Genomic DNA, 17,514 nt, shown 5'->3' with positions numbered 1-17,514 from the left:
GACAGAAGTACTGAGTAAATTGAGCCCTGCAGTTTCAGCAGGGTAACTGTGGTGAGCAGACACCTAGTAAAACCAGAAAGTTTTGTCAACAGCCTCAGTGAACACCCAACATGGGCACAACCCTGTCAGATGCTGTCAAAGCTTTCCAGGCTCTTTCGCTTCAGCCCTGAGCTCTCCTACATTTCCCATTCCCGAGATGCTGCCGGGAGGTCCTGTGTTCTCATTTCCCTTTCCTTGTTAGGAGTAAGGATGGGGTCTCTTCGGCGCTTATGCATTCCAGTGCTAGAGGCACTATAACAAGAGCCAGGAGCCGATGTGCCCAATGCCTCACATGCCACGAACACTTTATTCCAAGCGACGGCATGCAGGAAACCTACAATACTATTTCACACGGATATTTCAACACAGAGTTAATTTGCACAGTCTAAAATCCATAAGACAAACATGGATAAATAAAGTGTTCAACTTGCAAATGTTCTTTAAAAAAAAAAAAACTAATTATATATTTGTATAGAAAATAATAGTTAAACATGTTTAGATAGATACTTCGGCATCTGGGTGATTTATTTGCTACTTCACTGTATTCTGCATATCTTTCCAGGAAATATAAAACTTCATTGCTACAAATAAAAATAGCTTATTCTCATGTGGCAAGCAGAAAGATGACTAGATATATCATATCTAGTTGTCTAAATTTAAATAAAAATATTGTTTTTATTATAAATAAAATATTTCAATTTTATATATATATATATATATATATATATATATATATATATATATATATATATATATATATATATATATATATATATATATATATATATATATATATATATATATATATACGCTCTTGGTTGATTTATTGACTTCCACTTTACTGTATTTTCAGACTTCGTATACATGGCTTCACAAAACCAAAATGTCACCTTTACAATGAAAAACTGAAGGCTATCTCTGCTGCAAACTATACGTGAGGATGTGAATGCTGAGAAAGAGGGGAAAAGGAACAGACCCAATGAGAGATTGGCATAGAACAATAAACAAACAAAGGGCAGGTCTCACACCCTCACAGGCAGTGTGGGCACGAGGTGAAAGGTTGGATCCCAGGGGGTGCACTGAGGAGCTTTCTGAAAGGAATACAGCAACTGACCTTTACCATTTGGGTTAATATAATTTCCAGGTGTTTACCAAACGAACGTGGCCCTCCAACAGTGAGCAAAAAGGCAAGGAACGGCCCGTGAGAAAGGGCAGTGGTTTAACATTGGGTCAGTGTTCTGGCTTAAAGACAATAACCCACATTTCCTTCGTTTACAGTATGATACAGCCCAGACATGACTACTTCCTAAGTATTTTACAAAGCGATATGACCTTTACTTGGCAAGATTTATGCAGGAATGCAGGCTTGTATTCCAGAACTTGTCAAGATCTTGTCATTTTCATTGCCAGAACTTTAACAAGGAAAACCCATCATTTTATGCTAAAAGCTCACAGCTTGACTGTTTCTACTCCTCCTAATTTAGGCAGAAAAAAGGCCCTCGATAAGTCAAAGTGTGAGAAAACACTTTTTTTCCCACTCGCTTTCATGACTTCAGACTCAGCTTTTGGCTTTGGCTGACCTGGATAACGTGTATCAGCTGTTAAAATGAGACGGCCCGTCAGCATCTGCTACACTAGACACAACTGCTTGTGATAGAGTTTATGGGAGACGATCACACTAATCTGTTAATCACACTAACTGCGAACACAGAATTTCTTGTATTCACTATTGATCTTATCAATAACATCTGTAATCACCCTTGTTTAGACCAATTTTCCCTCATTCTCAGCTGCGACAGAAGTGGAAGAGACAAGTGAGCATTATCATCGAGATATTTTGCCTCACAGCCAGTTGATTTAAACATGAGCGATGCCCACCTCCTCCTCCAAATCCCATTTTTCCTCAATCACTCTAGGCCTGAAACATACTCTATGCAAGCAAGTGAACAAGTGATTTTAGCTAAATGTGTCAGCAATTCATAACGCAAACCAGTACGATTTCTCATCAAAGCCAGAGGGGCGTTTTAACGTAAACGGTTTTCTTACAACAGTTTGAAGAAAAACTTGCCTAGCAGGATAAAGTTAATTTAACTGTCAGCATATTTCAAGCTAGCTATCTGAGTAATAACATAGGTGGCAGGTATAAACTGGCAGATATATGTCACAATATGAAAATACATAGAAATACATAGTGATGAAAATACATAGGACTACTCACTATGTAATTACAGTAAATTAGACACAAATTAGTGTATTAGTACATTAAAATTACAGAAATTATATTAACACTAATTTTATACCAAATTTACTCTAATTCCATTTTTCTCTTTGTAAACATCAATGAATAAACACCATCCAAACCCTGTTGGTATTTCCAGAATCTGAAAGGCAATGCTAAAAAAAAAAAAAAAATAGGCAAGCTAAATTCCAAAATTCCAAGCTAAAACTTATGTTAATTAGCCATGTGGATATGATTATCAATCCCAATAATCTTAAAGAAAATAGTGAAATATCAGCCTGTGCCATTATGTACAACAAGCCAGCCACTTGCAATGCACAACCCAAGCATTTTCACACTTGTGTAGTAAGTATGCTTTTGGCACACACATTCTCTGTTTTACAAGGAACCCAACTATTCTGGCTAATGAGCTGTGTTAAGGATAAGTTATCCTAATTTTAACCCATTTAACATCTTCCATATGACACATCAACCGCAAACGAGACCAATCTTCTGTGTAATGGAACCTTAAACAAGGCCATGAGGTAAATTAACCTCCAACCCTTCAGTCCTTTAAATACCAGAAATCTTGGCCTAGGCCCAAGAGGGCTTACTTGAACAATGCTCATCAGCTAGCAGCTAAAAAAAAGTAGAGTTAAGAGTTTATGTAAGCCTTTTGTAAGGACACAGATCCTTCTTTTCACACTCATCAATGAGGGTTTAGGACTGGCATAAAGGGCGATTCGGCCTAGTGCCTCGTTTAATTAAAATCTGAATAAAGCAAAAGCTCGTTCAGTTCTTGTACAGCTGCAGGGCGAAAGACAAACATGCTGAAAGTCTGACAGGAGTTTCGATTTCTGCGGTTCACCTGCTGACAACACTAAAAGGGTAAAAGCACATTCACGGGACATGACCAGACACAAATAAACATGTAGGGACTGGTTGTTTCACACATGCACGGCAAGTTTCGACAGCAATCGATGACACAAGTCTAAATCTCGGCTTCTTTAAGGTAAGGGGAAACAGGCATAGGGTCTTTCACAGAGCTGACTACACAGTGGAAACACACTGCCTCCTTGTTTCTGCCATTCAAGTCATTCCACTATGGCTTGGACAGCAGCAGGCATCTTTGTGGAAGCAGGACTGCTTTGTCCCACCCAAGCTGAACTAATTTCTTCTCGCGCTCAAGCGGCAACCTTCACTCACCGGGAGTTTCTGACGACATGTTGCACTTGAAAGAGCGGCTGAAAGGGCCTGTAAGAGAAAAATCGAAGCAGCAGGTAGCTTTGCGTGTTGGAGAATTCTGTCTGTCTGAATTGAGGCCGGTCATTCCAGACAGCATGTGGTCCTCACCGCGGAGCTCGAGTCGAGAGTGGGAGAGCTTTTTGAGTTTAACAAGCACCATCTGGCATTCTGAGCTCCTCACAGCAGCCGAACACACACACACACAGACACCCCCCCCCCCCCAACACCCTGCTGCACCATCCCCGCCAAATACCTTAACCAGCATACACACACTCACCGCTGAATAAAAGACCTGGACTCCTCAGGCTTATTAAAAATATGACCTTTAACCAGCATCCCTTAGAATTGTGCTTCTCAACTGGTTTTACAGAGCCAGATTTTACACCAAACATCAAGTGACAACAAAAGTTAACTTCTGGCTAACTTCTATTAAATTAAAGATTAATTTGCACCCTTCAGACTAAAACATTTCAAAAAGATGAATTATTGATTTAGTCTGAGTGCAATCAAACTTTTAAGGCGCATATAAATGTACTTAGTACCATTATAAATAATGATTCTATTTACTTGCAATTTATTTCCCAGTAATTTGCTTATTTGCACTGGCACAAAAAAAATTAGAGCCAAAATACAGAAGATTTAATTGGATGAAAGAGCTCTGACATAAACAACAAAGGACATGTTAACTGTTTTATATTTACATTTTAATTAGTATATGTATTGTAACCATCATAACAGTTAGTTTTTTTTTTTTTGCATCAATGTTGCACAACATCATAAGAACAAACATGAAACCTACTTCTGGATCATGAATGCAACCAGTATGTTTGACCTAGAACTTAAGAAAACACACAATTGAATTTCAAGACGTTTCTCTATATTTCTCTTAAATATATTAATTTAATATTAATATTTAAGTTCCTTTAATTATTAAGCAGTAAAGATGTTTTGTTGAATTATTTTGAAAAAATAATAACATGATTATGCCAAACTATTACTATAGTTCCTTATCATAAAACAAAATGATAATGGACTAGTTGGTTGATGGATGATTCGTTGGCCATTGCGAGCCATTCCTAACACAAGCACTCCAAAACTGCCCACTACATACACCATCACTCAACGCTTTCAGTAACTAAACACACAATCAAAATGCAGTGAAATAAAGAAAAAGAGTGTAAACATCCCTTTCACTGCTGAAGGGCATCTATCCAACACAGTTAAATGTAATTATACTGCAACCATTCTCAACATTACAGAGCTCTCCATCTAACCTCAGAAAAGCCTGCTGAGAGTGATCCAGCACGTTACAAATGTCAAACACAAACAAGAGCAACTCGCCAAACAAATCCGCATTCTTCTCCACAGCCGTCACAGATACAAATTAAGCGCACATTGGCAGTCATGTCAGGACCGATCAGCTCAGTCAGTAGGTTTGGATCAATTGTCCTCCGCCACATCCTTACCGCAGAAAAACAGCTGTAAATCCATCCATTTCGGCAGAAAAGTCCTCAAGGCCTTGGCTTAATGAACCGACATTAAACACCCTGCCAACACCTGGAAACCACACCCAAAGATGTACCTGGCAATGTGTCATTTCTCGCAAACAGCGTTAGATTTACCTCAACCAATCAATACATTCTCAGTGTAAGCCGCAAACCTCACTGATAAGGAAGACTGATGCTGGTTACTGATTAAGGCAAATGTGTGTGTTGAAAACACGGTTAAGATAAAGAGAAAAGCGAAAAGATAAAAGTACTCATATATAGACAGAAAGAACAATTAAAAGAAAGGCAAATCTCATTTCCTCAACCTCCAACATTTTTCCAAACCCCTTTGCCCTCCAAACAAAAGCCCCTAACGAGAAATGCCGCTGACTCAGATTAGCATTTCTATAAAAAAAAAAAAGGCGGTACCATAGAATTGGTTATCGGACTGTTAGATAAACCCGTTTCCCCCACTTCTCTTGAACTCAACCCACCCCCCCAAACCTATTCAGTCCACCTGCATTGATGCAAAAACCCTCAAAGAGGCACAGAGTGCACAGCTGAGGGGGTTTCTACATGCTTTTTTATTCTTCAATTCGGTTTTGGGGGTTATTGAGGGGTGAAAGAAAGAAAAGTTTTAAGAGTAACAGAGAGTACAGAGGTGGAATAAGCCCATGTACCAGCCATATGCTGTGGCGCTGTGAAGTCAAGACTACCTGTGGCGGCGAGGGCGAGTGGAGGACAACAACAGTGAGACAAGCCCTGATAGAAATACTCACAAACTCCATTTTAAAAGTTATGTGTCATTTTTCGATTTAAAATAAAAAGTCTTATATTCAGAGACAACTAAGGGTGTACCCACACTAGACATGGTTGCCTTGAATCGAGCCCGAGTGCGATTAGCACTCACACTGCACACGTACCGTGCCCGAGCCCAACCGAATCGTGCTCTGGGCCATCTCTTCCAGCCGGGCCAGGGCTGGCTAAACAAACCAGGCCCGGATCACGACACTGAGCGCTCACACTTGTCAAACGAACCGGGTGCGGTTCAAAACACCTAGTGTGAGTACACCCTAAAAGTAACCTTAGATAGTTAAGTATGAACACTGGTGCTTTGTTGTGATAAAACAGTACTGTTTGTTTGAGAATCCCGCCCAGCACATCAACAGTGACTCAACCAATGGTGCAAGTATGGGGGCGGGGATATCAGTAGTAACCAATAGTAAATGTAATGAGGTTTGTTCTTGTGCGTCAAGCAAGTGTGGTTAAGCTTCTGTTTATGTTCGCTGATCAATGAAAATATGCAAATAAAAGCCTAAACTAAACCTGTTCATATAAAGTTATCAAGTTTCTTCTGAAAAGTTGGAGTAATCAGCTAAATTCACGTGGATCCGTTTTTTTACAACCTCTTTACAAACTTTTTGAAGCGTCAAAGTGGTAGGTGCGTAGACTGTCAACAGTGGGACAGAAATGTCTCAGATTTTATTACAGATATCTTTATTTGTGTTCATGTTCAACCTGAGGGTGAGTCATTTATAATAGAATTTTGGGTAAACTATCTCTTTAATAAATATAAAAACTGCATGATATTAAAATATATCACATTCTCATATCTTACGACTGGTTACAGCTTTGGATCTGTTGTCCAGAAGCCAAACTTCTAAGTAATAATATTTACTATACTGCATCTGTTTTCCTCTGTTTACAGGAAATGTGCTATACAAAGTTTGATTGATGGACCTATTAACACACACTGCAGTATCAGCTCTTTACATACACACCAAAACACAGTAAAACACTGAACAGCTCAAACTTCCTGTCAGTATAGGCTGTACGTCACTAAAAATGCATCTAAGCAGACAGTGACAATGGGAATGAACCTTTGGTGCAGTTGGACTGAACCCTCAAGCACACAGTGCTGGACAGTAATGCAGTGTGATCGAACCACTGCAACAAAAACCCAAGATGCCTCGCCTCACTCTGCACCAAGTCTCCAGGGGAATATTTACACATCACTCTGTCAGGCTAAACCAATCTGTTTATACAAGTCCAAATGTAAGGAAAGGACACACAGTCCAAACTTCCTTCTCCCCGTCATTCTCTCTCTACCATGTCAACTGAATTAGTGACACATCTGAAGCTTCCTCTGTGCATTGTGGTGAACTCTAGGTCTTCAGGGCCTTACCGCTTGTAAGGGTCCATGTCTTTCTCTCTCTTCCAGGCTGCACTGTTCTGTCGAGGCTCTTTCTTTCTCTCGAACTCACTCGTCTTCATTCTCCCTGCAGCTTGGCTAATGTGCTCATGGATCACTGCAGCTGGCTTTGTACATGCTCCACTGCAAAGTTTCCAACAGACAAGCCCAGAGCAAGTTAAACTAAGCGAACTGGAGCTACTGGATATGTGAGTGCATTTCAAAATTTACATTTAATTCCACTGCTATTATTTGATTGGACACGAACAGTTTAAGACTACTAAAGCTGTCCGTTTAACTCCACTTTTAATTTCGCAAGGACGCAAATTAAAATGCACAAAAATACAAAAGAAAATCAGATCATATTAATAAGTATTTTTGTCTAATTTCCCAGTTAAAATATATAAAATGTACTTATATTAATTTATAGATAATAATTATAATTAATAATAATAATTATTATTATTACTTAAAGACTTGTTTTCAGAGAATGTATATTGTATTGTATTTTTTCAACTTGTTTTAATAATAAACAAGTTAAAAATAATTGGGAAAATAAAACTAACTAATACATATTTCTGGCTAGTCTTAGAATAGTTGGTTGATGCGGTTTTAACTTATTTTGGAACTACTTTTGGTGGCGGTTGAAAAATGAACAAAATGAGTAGCAATATTATGTATAAAATGATATGTAACAATAAATTCTTGTTTTTAATGCTGCGGTCAAGCTATTTTTACTGGATATTCTGTCATCATACTTCCCTTCATCTTGTTCTAAGCCCATTTTTGAATGACTAAGGCCTACTTACTAAACGAGTCACATGGACTACTTTAATGATCCAGATCTGTCAAAGCTCGAAAATATATTGAAAAAACTGTGCATGATATTCTTCATAAATTTACCATTTGTGTTCCAAGGAAGTCATGCAGGTTTAGAATGACAAAGAGGTGAGTAACTGATGACAGAACTTCAGTTCTTTTGGGTGAACTAATCTTTTAAATCACAGATAATCACTAACCTCAATATGGTTAGTGAGTTGGTTATGCAGTAGGGAGTTGAAAAGACAGTCCCCCCACCCCCTATAAGGGTAAAGGTCAGTCAGTATGAGTCAAGGCTTGGAAGTAGCAGTGTGTTTAGTGTGAAAACTCCTCTCACAGCTGCTGTGTGATACTGTGGCCAAACGCCAGCGAGATGTCAAACACAGCAGCTTCCCAAACATGTTATTAGCTGTTTTCTGAAATATGCACTTGCACAGTTTGTTGTTTTTAGTTAGGGGTTTGGGGTCTGTTTTATCCAGTTACCTAGCAACCTCTGATCTCATGCCTCTTTGATTGACAGCACATTTCCCTCTTGGCTGGGTTACTATGGTGGAGAAAGCGGGTTTGCCATCAAACCAAATAGAAAAGATAAAAGCCAAAGATGGCTAAAGATGGAAGAGAATGTGTGTGTATAGATCTTAAATTCAACATGAAAGGGCATTCAAAATCTCTAAAAATATTTCAGAGCAAAACAGGATATTAAATGAGGAAAATAAATACATTCATCAATAAGAAATAATGGTAACACTTTGCAATAAGGTTCTACAGTATATGTAAATATTAAATAATGCAATTAATGCACAGTGCTTTCATAGCATTTATTAAACTTGGTTCATTTTAATCTCAGCATACTGTTCCCTTAGCGAATGCAAACAACGTGATTATAGATCATGAACCCAACATGCAGAAAGGCAGGAAAGCATGCAATCAACCTTATTTCATTTTTGTAAATTATTGTTGTCAAATAGAGAGAAAAAAATACAAAATCATATTTTTGAAAAATTAGCTTCTAGTGTAAACTTGGAACACATTATCGAAGCACTAGTCTGACGGCTGAAGGTCTGGAATCCATGGCAGCTTTCATTGGCCAAGGCCTGCCCATGAGGCCGTTTGACCAACATGTCAAACAACCAATCACAGTTCGTTTAGATCAGTGTCACGTTTTCCATATCAAAAATCGAACAAAACCAGAATGAACATTTACAATCGATCATGGAAAATATTTTCCCTGTGGAAAAACTTGCACAGATCAGATGTGCAAAATGAGACCAGGAACTCAAATTCAATCCAAATTAGACTTGATTTTAAAGGTCAACTTGAAATGAAAGTTTTCCTTAACCACACACACTTCTCACTGATCCTCAATCACAATCAACGGATGGACCTTTTACTTGTCCCACACTTGAAAAGAGTATCTACACAAACACAGAGACTCTCTCTATATTGCTCTGAGGTATGTTTGTGTGCGTTTTCATTTATTGTTAGATATTAAATGTGTTGATGAGCCCAAAGGACTTCTGGATCTGCAGCAGACAGGATAAAACCCATGCACCCTGAGGAGATACACAGCTGAGGTGCTTGTGTGTTTACGTCTGTTTATATAGTGTGAACTGCATACATCCGTGTTTAAAACGAAAACCGTCTGCGAAGGTGATTCTCTTTTTCTCTCTTGTACACAGATAATGAGAAATTTGTGAATAGCTACTTTTATTAAAAGGAAAAGTTTATAGCTGCCTGTGGCCTCATAAAGCCCCAGTGATGAAGCGCAGGAGGGAGAGGCTGTGAATTATTCTCATTCCTTCTCTCTCTCGCTTGCTCTAATGGGCCTTTGTGTCTTTATCTTTGCTGTCAAGTTTATTAGAAAGCACTGTTTTAATTTAGTTTGGAATTGTACCATCCTGTATCAGGTAACACATTTAAAGTCTTAGTAGGGTAAGAAATCTCCCTTCCCCCACACAGAATACGAATAAACAAAGACAACGTTTATATTAAAGGTGATATTTCTGCGCCACTAGTAGCAGAAGTCTGAAAAATAATAACCATTTCCACAAAAGGTTTCATGTGCAATACCTAACACACTATTTATACTTTTAATTAACATATAACTAAAATACATTTTAGTATTCACATTCGTTTGCATAACTGTATCTTTACATAGATAATTTTCAATTTACAATTAAAAGAAATTAAAAGAAAGAAAAAAAAATAAGGATGAACAAAATGAATACATACTTTTATAATATCCCTCAGTGTTTATAAACACACGAACCATGCGTTTACAGTAAGCATGCATTTATTGTCTGAGGTAATCGTCGGCACTCCACAAATACGGCAAACAGACGTCAGGTCGCAATAAACCCGGAATATTCCTTCAGCATTCCTCCCTCCACCCTCATTGAGGAGGAGAGAGATGGGCAACAGCTGCTCCTGAGGTAGAGGTGTGAAATCTTTGCCCCGTCACTCTAGGTCACATCAACAGATCTGAAACACTTGTGTCATTTGTATTGACGTAAGCCCATCCATCGTTTACGACTCTATCGTCTGCCCATTTACACCGCCCAGCTATAGGCCAGAAACCTTCTGCTCATTGGTTCCCTTCCTGTTGTTCCTCCTAAATAAAGACATAAAAACCTGTCTGTTTTGGTTCCTTGCTGAGTCTATGTGCAGCTGTTGGGTGCTGCTTTCCACTTAGCTCACTCTGCTGTGGAACGAGCACTCCAAGAGACACGGAGGGGGATGGAAACAGCTGTTTCTCATTCGCAATCAAATGTCAGTCAGACTCAAACACATTCCCTCTTTATTCTGCTGCACCACTGGTGAAGAAGTTACGTGTTTGGAAAAATAGAAAGATAGAATAAAGGAGTCACTTATGTAAGCAACTTAACTGGACTTTGTGCACTACCAAATGGAAATGCAAAAATAACAGGATTTTTAATAGAAATTACCTGCAAGAAAACTCAAAGGTACAGTTCTGGTAATATTTATTAACCCTCATGTCGATCTAAACCAAGTATTTCTTCCATGTAACAAAAAGTGAATAAAAACTAAACCAAACTGACTGAAGACCGGGGCTGTCAAGCTTATGTATGACAAAAAAGCACCATTAACGTATCATACAAATAGTCCATATAATCATCATTCATTGAAAATCTTCCCTTCCTCACAAAAATATATTATTTTGCTTCAGAACACTTACAAATCACATTGAGCGGTTTTATGGTAATTTTGGAGACCGAGAACACACACAAAAAAAGTTTTGAGGAACATTGGGTTCCAAACAACATCAAATTTCCTTTATGTTCCACAGAAGAAAGAAAGTCATACAGGTTTGAAATAACATGAAGGTGAGTAAATGATGACAGAATTTATTTTTGTGCAAACTATCGCTTTAAAATGACAAAAAGGGAGCTAAAATGAGAGCGAAAGATGAAGACAGAACAGATAAAGCGAGGAAGAAAAAGAGAAACAGACACAGGAACGGTCCTCTGGTCATTGTGAAGTATTCCCATGGCTCTTTTCTTCACATTACAAACCACACTGGCTCTCTGAAATAAAACTGTCCTCACTTGGTTGCCCAGCTGTGCTTGCCTGTCCCTTTCTCTTTCCTTCTCTCCCTCCATCCATTCTTCACTCATGGTTCTCCTTGGCATTCAGGGAATAAACACAGCATGAATAAGATCTGTCCTTCCACATGGGAACAAAACCTCCAGGCCCAGTGAGCGACATCTCTGAAGACGGCTGACCTCTGACTTCTGAGATCCACTGAGAATAAGATCCGCTAACGATCTCATGAGCCTCCGTGCAGATGAAAGGCAAAACAGGGAAGAGGAGGAGGAGGAGAGGCAGAAACTGAATCTTATCGAGTGCCTGCATTTTACCAGCCAATTTGTTCAGGACTTTGGTGCATGTAAACAACAAAAACATCCAAGATGGGATTTTTCTGAATCCAATTTTGAACCATTTCAAACATACTAAAACATCTGATTTGTGGTCATCTGATCCATCTCTAAACATACATGGGGTCAGTTATTATTTTGAGTTTTTAGGAAAGAAATTAATACTTCTATTCAGCAAGTCACATTAAATTGTTCAAAAGTGAGAGTAAAGACAAGTAAAGAGAAATCTGATCTTTTGAACATTATACTCTTCAAAGAATCCTTAAAAAAAATTATACTAATAAATGTTTCCACAAAAAATATGAGCACCAAATATGCTTATCAGAATTATTTCTGAAGTATCATGACATTGCAGACTGAAGTAATGGCTGCTGAAAATTCAGCTGCAATTATAGAAATAAGTTACATTTTAAAATATATTAAAATAAAAAATACCTTTAAATACTTTATGTTTGATTGGTTAGAGTCGGGAAAGTAATTGTATACAGGCACAGTACAAGGTTTCAGACCTTTGTGTTGCCTCCAAAAATCTGTTTGGAAAGGACACAGAATGCATTCTTGCGTTTAAAAACAGTTAGATGGAGCACAACTGATGAAATTGAACAGGACAGATCACAGGGGTCTTGAGACATGGTTTTAAAAGCTTAACAATTTTTAACTTGCCACAGAATCTTAACACACATGGTTGTCTTTACACACCAGAACCGTGCCTGACGCGGCGCTGGCGCGCTGCTGCTACTGTAGGTGACATAGAGGGAGACCGCCGACAGACCAGGATCTTGTCTTTACGACAGCAATATCTATACTTCATGTTGAGCATAAATATAAAGCCTACTGATAAAGGACACCATCAACAGTATTGACGGCAAAATAGACTTTGTTTGACAGGTGCAATAAGCCAGTGTGTCACCGGCCTAAGGTTTTCAAAAGGCATCACGCGAGTGTGAACATCACTACAACTAGGGAAAAAACGATTGTAATTCAAACGCAGCTCCCGTCGTCATTTAAACAGACCTGTGCTCTTAATTCCAAACGGTCCAACGCAATAACGAAAATCTGAGCAGGTCTAAAAACTGAAACTGTTGATGCTGCACTTTACAATTTGGAAAAGTTATATTTTTTAAACATGAGCAGGGCTACAAGCTGGGATTGGTAATGCTGCACTGTAATCATAGTTATTTATTTATGTTTTTCATTATATTTTATTATATGATATTGGTTTGGGACAGAGTATATTATTTAGTGGAGAACTTTGCAGCAGTATTTTATTTCTTATTCTTTTTTAATTTTATATATATATTTTATTAAAAAGTATTTTAAAAAAGTGTTTATAGTAATGTACAACCTGCAGTTTAATGTTTCCATTTCTTTCCCTTACCATACCGAAAATGAACCGAACCGTGACTTTAAAACCGAGGTACGTACCGAACCATGATTTTTGTGTACCGTTACACCCCTAATATATATATAGTCGCACAGGAGGTGTTATTTAGTTAGAAGCTGCATGGGAAGCAAAAGCAACTTTGCTCCTCAACTGAACTGCATTATAAAAATTAGAAGAAAAAAAAAATATAGAAAATATATAAAAAAAAAAAAAACAGAATTAATCATTACAACAAAAGACAAAATTTTCTAACCGACTTGAAGCAAACTTAAATTGCCCCAGCTGGGAATGACTGATAAAGTAATGCCTGGTGTTTGAATGGGATGTATATGAAGTCAGGCTGGGGTGAATGCTAAGTGTGTGTGTGTGTGTGCGCATCTATAGGCTCCAGTGAGCTGAAGCAGCACTCTGTTAGCTGAGTCAGAAAAAGGCATTAGACTCAAGTAAACACATTCACACCAAAACACACAACACATCAGTGCCCTGAAGTGAAACGTCTAACCGTAACAATAACCTCTTCCTCCTTCCAAGTACAAGAAACAATACACGTTCTCTCAAACATCAAAGCTCATTCAATACATAAAACAGGCCAAACTGGCTGAACTGCAGCGCCTGATTGGCTGCAAGCTCAGTGGCTCATTAGAGCCTAAAAGCTGCACATTCATGCATATTATAGCTGTGTCGAACTCTTCTCCTCTCAATCTCCATCTCACAACATGATCTAGTACAAAAATACTATTAAACTTGAACCAAGCAGGTCACTTGCACAGGCAAATACACTGCCGTCTGTACACATGACATGTCTGGCTCATAAAAATCCCATCATTCCCGTGACTAAAGATTTTATAGAAATAATTGTGTTATTGAAACATAGGCTAGTCAACTGAACTGATGGAAGACAATAAAAGCGTGAAGATTGTCGAACATGCAAAAGGTCGAAGACAACAGCTGCCCTTTCATGCCGATGTGAGATTGGTAGTGCGGTGTGAAATACACAAAGAAGAAGGTGAACCAAGATCAGCATTAAAATCACAACACCTACAGAGGGTCCATGTTTTAAAATCAGAGCGATATACTACACTGGATTCTCGTTTTCATTAGCAGAGAAAAGTCCTCAAATTCCATGAACTTAATTCCACAGTTACAGGAGAACATCTAGATCTGCATTTATTACTTCCTAGAATGAAAAAATAAAACCTAACAACAGGAAATCTCTCAAAAATGTAGGTAGATTTCTTTTACAGCTTATGAAAATTTTATCTTTTGTTTGTAAGCAGACAAAGCATGGCAAATCAACACTTCCTGAACATCTGTCATCACTTTATACATTTTGAACCGTTCAGCCAGAACGATCCGCATAACTGAAACTACTAATCTAGTGCGTTAGGTGACATTTAGGTGTCCGAAAATGGATCAAGCGAGGTCTTTGATCACCCACAACCCTTTCCGACAAACACAGAGTTGTTATGTTTATTTTAATGTGAGGAGAGCTGACGGAAGAGTCTGGAGGCTGCACCTGCGTCTCAAGGCAACACGTGTTTTCTCCTCATCTTTTTTAATTGCCGACAGCCATTTCCTGCCACCATAATCACACCCATAATTTCCTGCACAAATGTCTCTAATTTTCTAGGTCATAGAAGCTTCCAGAAAATCATGAAGCCTAACATCTTATTTCAGTTGTAAAGGCGGAGAATGATGGGTGAGATTAAATGTAAAAAGAGAGAAGAGAAAACCTGTGGAAAAGAAAGGATCCATAGTGTTACTAGAAATTCCCCTAGGATTCCTACTGGGACATCACATTCGCTACAGTGGGAAGAAGGAATTCTGGGAGAGACACTAATCTGCTCCTCTTATCTTGCCTTCAGGTCTGGAGCACAACAGGTCAACCATCTCACCCCCACCAAAAAACCCATGGAAACAACACATTGTCTGGTGTCTGGCCTATAGATCCGGGGGTATTACCCAACAGCAAGCACAGGTCATCAGATTGTGAACCATTAACCTCTTTTGAGTTAATCCCTTTGTTTCTCCATGTTTATCTCTAAATGGTGCTACATATAGATTTTTCACAATTGGACGAATAATATGGCATTGCCCGATTTTACATGGGTCAGTGGTGCGCATAATGGAGCAAGCACAATAAAGTAATAAGTCACGAGGCATGCAAGATACAATGAACCTAAAACACCCTTAACATTAGCAATCCAGTGTAAACAAAAGTTTCAAATGGATTATTGCTTTCACAAACTGGTGGTAACAGCTCTTTGTTGCTAAATGTTTAAAATACAACGACTCATACATAGATCATCCAATCAAAGTGTAAGAATCCATTTGAAAATACTAATAAAATGATAAAATGATTTTAAATATAATATTAAGAGGTCTCTTCTAAGACCTTCACCGTTTAAACCCTTGAGGCACCCAAACAAACTAGGAGGGCTTAAAGGTGACCTTGCTGACATTCAGCACAATGACTGAAGCATATGCAACAGTATTCATTCCAAACCAATGTGGACACATCCATTGATGAGACGAGATCAATAACACTGAAAAATAGGAAACCCTGGGGAAAGAAGCACATTGACCTCAGAATAAACCTGTCCATCTGTCCCTGCTGAAGTGGCCAGTAGAATGTCACAGGACGTCACCTTCACCACTATCTTCACCAAACCAGGGGCAAGAAAAGTTTTCTACAATTGTTATTTTAAAGGTAAAATTTGTTATTGTGATTGTGAACAGTGGCACCGAAAAAGAATTGAAAAACAATATATTTCCAAAAAGCTTTTTACTAGTATTCCCACCCTAAAATCATGCCACTGGTTTTCAGGTCACTTATTTAATCATCCAAATAGAAGAAAAAGAAAAAGAAAGAAAGAAAGAAAAGACAATGAACAGCAAAAATTAAGTTACCTCTCCACATTATACTGGGATAGAAAGTATTTACACATCTTAAAAAAATTGACTTTGCCTTTAGTCCGAAAAAAGAAAAGTCTTTAAAAAAAAACATTTAAAAGTGAATAGACTGGAACATGTTGAGTTATTACCTTCTTAGACAAAATGGTTATGATTTATTAAAGGGCTGTGAGGGTTTGCTGTGTGTGCAGAATAGCATCAGCTATACCACTGCCGCAACAAACAACAGCTGTTTCAGCCACAAATAGCCTTGCTGATTATGACCAACATATGTAAACTACATCTAGCAGTGCCATACTAAATCTCTACAGTACATATTTAGTACTCAGATGAGAGGTATACTGTAGCAAGGACAGACTGTGATCATAGCGTAAGACTGCCTGAAACAGTAATGTCCACAACAATGCAGCCAAAGACAGAGTCCTGAAATATGTGTATTTAAGTTCAATTAAAAGATTTTTTACATTAGGAGTCCTGATTATTACATGCATTTAATCGTCCTTGTACACGCATGACTAATAAACAACCCCACTGTCATGGGAATTATACATCCAGGCCTGGCAAGGAGAAAATAATAAGTAGGGCAAAAATAATAAGCTTTCCACTCGACTTGCATTGTGGAGGGGGCGCTGTCTAGCATACAATGCATTTAATCATTGCGCAAATACGCTAGAAGAAGCTAATGCCTAATGAGCCACAACAATGATGCAAAGTGAAGGAGACAGCTGTGCCATCCTCCACCTTGCAATCGTTCTACTGTGCATCTTTACTGTCCGTCAAAAAGACTATGATAAATTTGAGCAGAATCTGAATTAGGGCAAAGGAGCAGAGCAGTCAAGACAAGATAATGAAATGGTGATTCATGGCTGTTGAAGGGTAAACATTGCAAAACAGACTTCACAGGTACTGAGCAGCCTTTATAACTTTCTTTGCTTTGGGACATGCCTCCATGACAACCGACACAGGTACAACACAGCCACGGTTCTCTGAACACTTGGCGGGAGCTGTTAACCTTATGCAAGGCCTTATTGTGCAAATAATTCATTTTTTCAGCTCCCCGTCAATCATCTGATTAGTCATACCATGTTTCTCCAGGTAGAATCGAAGAAATCTGAGAACCAATTACAGACTTGTTAAGAGGTGACATTCCTCAAATTTTCACCCTGAAGGCTTCTGCGGCACTTTATGAAATTTAAAAAAAAATCTAATTGTGAAAGAGCTTGGCCCAGTCTGCTGATGTTAATGAAAGGCTCAAGGTTTGATGTTTCCACCCACCCAACGGACAGAGAGATGGGGATGCTTATGTCTTTGAAACACTTCAT

The 17,514-nt window shown here is 38.4% G+C and overlaps 1 protein-coding gene across 3 annotated transcripts in view; it reads right to left on the bottom strand.

The window, feature by feature from the left end:
- LOC132119586 (signal-induced proliferation-associated 1-like protein 2) overlaps positions 1 to 17,514 on the bottom strand; it is a 62,645-nt gene that overhangs the window by 38,532 nt on the left and 6,599 nt on the right. Inside the window, exon 2 of one of the 3 annotated variants that reach the window (XM_059529675.1) lies at positions 12,341 to 12,425. The exons of the other annotated variants lie outside the window; for them this stretch is intronic. The gene's annotated coding sequence lies outside the window, so the exon portion shown is untranslated. The remainder of the gene's footprint in view (positions 1 to 12,340; positions 12,426 to 17,514) is intronic. 3 annotated transcript variants of the gene reach the window in all.

The sequence above is a fragment of the Carassius carassius genome, chromosome 38 (assembly GCF_963082965.1).
Source record: "Carassius carassius chromosome 38, fCarCar2.1, whole genome shotgun sequence".
Taxonomy (NCBI): Eukaryota; Metazoa; Chordata; class Actinopteri; order Cypriniformes; family Cyprinidae; genus Carassius; species Carassius carassius.
Note: the sequence above shows the minus strand (reverse complement) of the source record. Positions and strands in the feature narration are given on the sequence as shown.